This window comes from Anoplophora glabripennis, unplaced genomic scaffold (assembly GCF_000390285.2).
Source record: "Anoplophora glabripennis isolate ALB-LARVAE unplaced genomic scaffold, Agla_2.0 scaffold481, whole genome shotgun sequence".
NCBI classification, from domain to species: Eukaryota; Metazoa; Arthropoda; class Insecta; order Coleoptera; family Cerambycidae; genus Anoplophora; species Anoplophora glabripennis.
In genome coordinates, this window is record NW_019416559.1 from 301,474 (window position 1) to 310,104 (window position 8,631).

The 8,631-nt window shown below is 28.4% G+C and overlaps 1 long non-coding RNA gene across 1 annotated transcript; it reads right to left on the reverse strand.

Moving 5' to 3' along the window:
• Window positions 1-223: 223 nt before the first annotated feature.
• On the reverse strand, window positions 224-8,261 carry LOC108911347. Its single transcript, XR_001964500.2, has 2 exons — window positions 8,036-8,261; window positions 224-1,585 (listed from the first exon to the last, which is right to left on the reverse strand). It is a non-coding gene; the product is annotated as an uncharacterized LOC108911347 (long non-coding RNA).
• Between the last annotated feature and the right edge of the window lie 370 nt (window positions 8,262-8,631).

Consider the following 8,631-nt stretch of genomic DNA (forward strand, 5'->3'; position numbering starts at 1 on the left):
TATTTTATGTTGATGACCACACGCCTTTGATGCGCGTCCAATTATAACAGCTTTAGTTATAAACATTATTCAATACAAGTAAAAGAACAGTTTTTGTTAATCATACTTATGAAATTAGGAACATCTCCCATTTTTATTAAAATTTGTACTGGAGATATAAATTATAAAACAAATTGTAAATGTGTTGAGTTACTTGATATTTAAAGTAATAAAATCATATCCGTAAGTTTAAAAACATCTTTAATACCTAAAAAATGGTATACAAATGGTATAAAAGTATACAACTTCCTTTACTAAGTACATACCTACATGTTTCAAAGTGCAATACAAATATTAAAAATAATTAAAAATGTATATATCGTATAACGACAATAATACTATTTTTTAACAAAATGTCACCATAATATTAAAATATAAATATACACCAACTCGTGATAACTCTATCATTTTCTTAAATCTACGAATATAATTTACACTGCAAATTATTTATATTATCATTGCCATGATTCAGTTACATCCAATCGGTGAATTTACTACTTTTCTAGTTTCAAAAATAGGTACCCTTAATAACGTTTTAAATTTAAAACTACTACAAAACATTTAATTTATTTTTTTTAGTTCCATAAATTATAGGATGCTAAATTATGATTGCGCGACTTTGTCTAATTTTAAGTGTTTACTGAGACTATAACTGGTGGGTCCCAACTAGCTGTTCAAAGTGGAAAGTGGTTTAAAAAATGGATAACAAAGAAAAACTCACCAAAATATGTTCTTTCCTGTAGAGGGTAAGAGGGAAACAAGAAAAAGAAAAGTGTTTGACAAAGAACACTATTGGTGGTTTAATTCGCTTGTATGTAGAGTCAACCAAATTGTTAATTTTAAATAAACACATCCAACACCGCTTCTAGATGAGTACTAATACTGAATACTACTAAATATATGACAAGAAACTTCCCAAATAGCCTCACTTATATACCGGGCGTATTCAATAACAGCAAGTTCAGCAATAAATGTATTTAATGTTATTTTGTTCGTTTGTTAAAGCGTCACTTCAGTATTATAATAAAAAGCTAGCTGGAAATAGTGATTTTGAATTTAAAACATTATTTATTGACCTAAACTTTTCTCTCATTAATAATATTCTTGGCGTTGTCATGGAAATTAAACAAAGTGTTCTTACTTAATTTTTATAGCTGCAACTTTTGGCCTTCAAATTTTAAAAATAAATCCTAAACATTACACTACAAAGTTTTACAATAATTTCCTTTATGCAAAAAATTAACTGTAGAAAATGTTTTCGAAATTAATCTTGCGGCATTATGATAGTGTAAATATAGCCTTAAATATTAATTACTTATATAAAAATTTTAATTTCTAAATAAATATGGTACATTATTACAAAATTTACTACTTAAATTCTTCGCACTCGGCTCCATCCATTCCAATGTTTTCCCTTTCCTGAGAATCAAGTATAGATCTCTTCTTTCTGGATTTGGGTTCTCCATCGGTACTTTCAACAGGAGGGGGATTTTGTGTTTGGGATTCCCCGTTTGTTTTTTGGTCAGTATTCTCTGGTTTGTCACTCCTGCAACCATATAAAAAATATTTTTACTTATGATTTAATATCATTTGTCGATATCTCCCAAATTACTCTTCAATTTTATATGTTACCTCTTTTCCATTGTGACTATCGCTCATGGTTCAAATAAATATTCTCGTTAGTGATAAGCGCTTCTGTATAATAACTGAGGTTTGTAAATATAGCGCTAATATTTATAAGAATCGAATGTAAGAATCGTTTGAGTTATTAACTTGTTTATGATACATACGTGCTTAATCTTGTAGGTGTTTCAAAACAAATTTATTATAATTTACTATGAATGTTTTTGCAACCTGCAAAAATATTTTTATTTTATGTTTTCCTTTGTGCTACCGTACATATCATGAACAATATATTAAATAAATCTGCAATTCCAGATTTCACTTGAACACAATGTCATAATAAAACTTGCGCCAAAATCTATGTCAAATAATATTCTTATTTAACACCTGTTTTATATTTCCTTACGTATTTAATTTATGTGTACAGGTACAATTTTCAATATAAACAAATATTTGTTAGTATTTTTTTTACCTTGGACAAAGCAATATTTTTTTTATTTATTTTAACTAGTTAAGGATTTTATTCTCCAAAAATTGAAATGAAACACAAAAAATGTACATACTCTTTTAGAGATAAACAGTAATATACAGTCTGTTTATTCTCTTATTCTGTTATTTTCATTCTAATCTTGTTTGCATGTTTTGATAGAGTTTTTTATTCTCTTTCCAACCATATGAAATTTGATGCCCTTGCATAACGAAAGTTTTGAGAAAAGATGAGAAATATTTCAGCCTTTTGCTTTAGTTTACGGTACTCGCTTTTTAAATCATATCAAATAGAAGGCGCTGGAAAAACAATTTTGCGTACAACTATCTGTCACAAATCGGTTTGTATGTAATTGTTGTCACCTTTCATGTTTAACTTATGACAAAATGAATGATTTTAATGAAGAAGTTGATATGCTGCAAGTTTATTATAAAGAAAAAACGGTGTTGCAGCTTTACAATCATATTGACAACGTTATCCTAATAGAATTTCCCCTGACAAAAAAAAAATTAGTAAACTTCAAGCATATCTAAGACGGTACAGAACGCTAAAGAAGAAAAGAGTTTCTTTAGGATATAGGCTATAGAATATAGGATTTTAAAAGGAACTATGATGTTCAAGATATTTTATTAGGTACATGAATCATTCAAATGGTCATTTTAGATAAAAAAATCGCGGAGTGCTATTAAATTAGAGGGTTGAAATTGAAGATAGGGGTGAAAAAGCCACTTTTGCAGTTTTTAAATATAGCACGAAAACGAAGCAAAATTTCGGTATAGTTCATAGGAAAAATGTTTGTAGAGAATTGAATTTCTCATCGAAATGGCTTATTTAAAAAATGTAAAAGGAAAATTTTATGCAAAAAATTGTTAATAAAAAAAATAAGATTTTTTGATTTTTTTTACTTTTTGAATAAAATAATTTAGTAAAAACTTGAGAATTTAAGTACAATAAAGTTTATTAATAATGTATATACAGTGTGTCCACGGATGGAGTTGACAAGAGGAGAAATTCTTTTGTTTTTGACTTTATCGAAAAATATCACTCATTTATAAAAAGTTCTGCGTTTTTTTCAAATTGCTTATTAACGATTTTTTTGCATTAAATTTTCCTTTTAAATTTTTATAGGCTATTTCGATGGGAAACTCAATTCTCTAAATAATTTTTCCTATGAACTAGGTATGGCGAAATTTTGCTACGTCTTCGAGCTATAATTAAAAAACTGAAATGGGTGCATTTTCACCCCTATCTCCAATTTCCACCCTCTAATTTAATAGCACTCCGCGATTTTTTCATCTAAGATGATCCTTGAACGATTCATGCAATAAAATTGCTTGAACGTCATAGTTCCTTTTAACCCTGTTTTTTTTATATATATATTTGGACAATAGCCTAATATGCCTGGAATGAAAATCAAGAATTAGATTTACTATTAAATGTGCAAGAAAATCCGACTACTTCCATACCAGGAATCATAATTTAACCGAGTACATTGTATAGGTATAAAATTCTACATAAACATAAATTGTTTCCTTACAAGTTGAATTTGGTTCAACATCTTTATGAAAATGACTGAACAAAGAATACAGTTTTGTCGCTGGTACTTAAATAATGCAAATAATAACCCCAACTTCCCAAAAATGATTTTATGGACCGATGAAAGTAATTCTTCTAACAACAGCATGTTTAACCGCAATACATAAGGGAGCTAGGATAATCCTATAATTATAAGAGAAAGAAATTTTCAAAATCGATTTCATATCAATGTGCAGTGTGGTATGCTACGTTCAAAAATATTAGGGCCATGCTTCTTTGATGGTGAACGGTATGACAGTTTTTTGAAAGATCAGTTACAAGAGTATTTGGAAGAATGAACAGTTAATGAATGTGTCCATATTATTTTCCAACAAGAGGGTGCACCTCAACATAATGCCCCAATAAACATAAATGATTTGATTGCTACATTTCAAGACCGCTGGATTGGTACAAGAGGACCCATACAGTGGCCGCCACGATCCCCAGATACTAATCTATTGGATTTCTTTCTCTGGAGTTTCGTGAAAAACGAACTATATTTAACACCACCAAATAACACTGATCAGTTGAAAGGCAGAATTAGTACCGCAATAAATATATTCCACATAACGTTAAATTAAATGCTAGAAATGTAATTCGAAGATGCGAATTATGTGTCGAAAGAAATGAACAACAGTTTGAACAGTACTTTTAAATTCCACTTCATTTTACATTTTTTGTTTGCATTTAATATTGTATTGTACAATTCTTTGTTTGTTAATATTACTAAGTTATTATTACATACATACATATTTTTCCTATAGCTTAACTGTCTTAGATTTGCTTCAAGTTCACTAAACTGTTCGAAAAAATTCTATTAGAACAACGTTGTCGACATAAATGTAAAGTAGCTATACTGATTTTTTGTGCATTCATAATAAACCTGCGGTATATCAACTAAATCATTAAATAACTAAATCATTTTGTTATAAGTTAAAAGGTGACAACAATTACAAACATACCGATATGTGACAGATAGCGGTGATATGCAAAATTGTTTTTCCAGGGCCTTCTATTTGATGTGATTTAGAAAGCTAGCACCGTAAACTAAAGTCAAAGGCTGAAAGTTTTCTTATTTTTTCTCAAAAAGTTTGTTATGCAAAGGCATACAAATTTCATATGGTTGGAAAGAGAATAAATAAATATCAACAATATGCAAAAAAATTTATACAATCCCGTTTAAAAAAAATATCGATGACGACACCATTCATCTACAATGTGAGGAAAACAAAAAAACTTTACAGGGTGTCCAAAAATGGGTAACCGAGTTATAACTTAGGGCCTTTATAATCAAACAGACTGTATGTATGACTGGTTATCCCATTATTCTCTTTTTATTGCCATTTACTCTTTTGCTGTCGCAATATATTTGTATGAGACAAAATCTAAACATATAAAAATGAATGCGTAATCGAATTTACAGTTAAACTGTGACAGATTCATAGAATATCAGGACACATTCTTCGTTTGAATTAAGGTTCATGAGTAATCACGAATTAATTTTGGGTTAGTTTGGAAGACAAAAACTATTTTTTTATCATCTCTAATAAGCAACATTTTTCGAAAATTATTGTAGTATACTGCTAACGTTTAAACTCACTCGTAATTGCATTCTTTGCAATTTTTCAGAAACAATAGTTTTGCTTATTGGTAATATAAAAATTTTTTAACAGAATTATTCTGTTAATGTCAGTTGTAACCGTAAATCATATAGTTCTAATGATTTAAGACCAAAACACACTTTAAAAATTTAAAGTACCTGCAACTTTTGCAAATTTGATTAATATGAAGATCAAACACAAGTACTTAAATTTTTAATTATTATTAACAAAAAGGTAAGTACCTAACCCGGACATGTATGCATTCAATTAGCAAATTTTAAACTTGAAATGTCATCGGCAATTTTAAAAATCAATCACAGTCCAGAAGTATTACATAAAATACACTCAGAAGTTTCGGAATTCATTAATTCATTATATGCATATTGCAATCTAATTACGGATATAATTAATTACGTTAATAATAAGTTCACGTTGTTGACAAGCGCGAGATTAAGGAAGAACGCATTCGGCTAAAAGCGGACAGCGGATTTACAAAAATACACGTTTCCCCGTTTCCCTTACTATGTCCAGCGCACATTTGTAGGCGGAGCTAACTCAGACGCAAACTTATTTGTGTTGGTCTGTGTATCCTTGTAGGTATGTACCAATATTGCTGATTTTATGTATCTATACTTAAACTAATTATTGGTTCGGAATACTAAAACTAGTATCTACACTGGCCAGACATGCAATCCTTCCAAAACTATATTTTTGTATTAAATTTTTATATTGAGAGTGTGATATTTATTGTCATTATTTTATTAACCACCAAAACATATATCTTCTAGTTCATGTTTAACCACAATTTATTATAATTGAAACAGTTGAATGCCATATTGCGATCACGTGTAAAAAAAATCTAGTACATGTCAGGTAACATGTCAGTATCTGTTATCGTGTGTATACTTTTCTATAAGATAATCCTTAATTTTTATATTTTTATTGTTACTGAGATAACTGAATGGAGTAAAATATCCACATATTGTAAAAATTCCTACAAAATCAGACTGAGAAAAAAAGCAATAAGCTAAAAATTGATTTCTACATAAAAAATGTACTCTTTTTTCAACAATAATAATATGGGTTTGACTATAGCAGCGTAAAATTTAAAAAAAAAATAATATTTTCTATTGTAAATTGTAGACATTTCCAAAATTTATTTTTTTTGTTTTGTTTATTAGATTATTTACATTAAGACTTTTTCGAAACGGCCAAATAAATTACCTATTTTACTGTTACTTTAACAAAAACGCCAGTGAAACAAATTAGTTAATTAAATTAATTTTAATTACATATTGTAGTATAATTACATGTAATTATACTATATTAAGAATATTTCCCTCTTTTCCCGTAATATTCCTAATTTGCAGATTTTCCCAAATGGAAAATTTCCGGATGCGCGCAATCTTATTTGAGACAGATCGACTTTATAAACTTAGATTGTGGAAGTAGAATTCTAATCTGCTTTTATTTAGTTTTTAACAATAGATTTTTTAACATTTTACAATACAATACGACACAAAGTATAATCTTTCAAAGCCATTTGTTTAATATACGGATAATTACAGATTATTATATTGTATTGTTAATATAAATAAAGACGCTAAAAATACATGTTCCCAGTACAAATAATTGTCACTGAGGAACAGACTAAAATGACGTGATTTTGATCAATTTTTGAAACCACATTTCTTTGTTCAATTCGCTTGTATTTCTAACTATGCAATATGATTGTAAACGATATTTTTTTGAAGAAGTTCATAGTATTGTATTTATATTACAAAAAATTGCACAACTTATATAGGGAATTGATACTTGAAGTTGATTTTAATGTAGAAAATATACCAAACAAACACTGCGATTATAAGAACATAACAGAATCAAAGACAAAAAAGTTTGACAACACCTGACATCAGTTAAAATGTGTTAAGATATAGATTACTATCAAAATAGAATCCGATAAAATTTCATACAGACCTACAGTTTCAGTTTAAAATAACCTATATGAAAAGTCACTTTGACTAACATCTGATGATCTTGGTGGCCGTTCTCTTTCTATAAATTAATGTTTCGATATAAACAAAAAATGTTTTTACAATTTTTACTTTCATTTAAAATGGATTAAAGCTAATTCAAAACAAGTTTAAAAATGTTCCTAAAATTCTTATCTGATGAAGTCACTTCATATGCTCTTTGACACCAACAGTATTAAAAATGTATAATTAAAGAAAATATGTCACCACAAATAGCAAATTTTAAATTATCTCAAGTCAAGGTCGCACAATTTGCTATTAAAAAAAAATAAGAGCGAAGCCTTCTCGTGGATAATCATCAAAGTATGTTCAAATAAAGAATAAACTTGTCGAAATATTTATTTTTCTTCCTATAAAAAAATAAAATGGGAAGGTTACACTTAATCGTCACATTGTTTGGTTTTGAAACAACTATATGTAGGTATAGTGCTTATTAATGATTTAATTAATTAGTATACTTTAAGAATGCAAAGCAAAATTAATGGATTTATTGTCGTCTTTATTTATACCTACTTAAATGTCCTATATCAAAATAAAATGTTATCAAGTTACAGGCACTTCAAATATCTGACCTCTGAACAGTAGCTTATTGAATTTGTTATCCTCTTCAAGCCTTTTTCAATATTGTCAGCACTTTAAACCTTCTTAATTAAATATTAATCCTTAAAATTACTTACATTTTCGAACAAATTGCAGTTATCTTCAGCAACACACCACTAGAAGTCGTCTTCAGTTACAATCAGATCCGTAGGTGTTACAGACTTAATTCTACCTAGCCGGTGGAAATATTATTGAAAAATGAAAATTATATTGCACTCATCCAGTTTACAACAATATATTAAGCGAAAGATTAGATACCTTTCCTTATCTAATAATGCCACACAGTGTTTATTCTGTCAGATAAGACTCCCACATGGATCTCAATACAAAAATTGCGTCTGGGTTATTTCTACTTAACATGATAATCGTGACCAATAAAATATACAACTTCGCTATTTTCGTCAGGGTCGAAAGTTTAGATTATTTAACTCTCGGTAAACGTCCAGAATCTAAATTAAAAATAAATAAAATGAATCAAGCACTGAATTTTGAATGTAGCAATTATTTACTTTATTGTTCAAACAACAATTTTATTACTACATTGTTTCAATCCATTCAGATTACAAGCGACAGAATAACAAATCAATTTAATGATCACTTTAATAATTTTAATATCTTTAATTCGCGCAACAACAGCTTATGCTCCGTGAAAATATTCTTACATACCAAACAC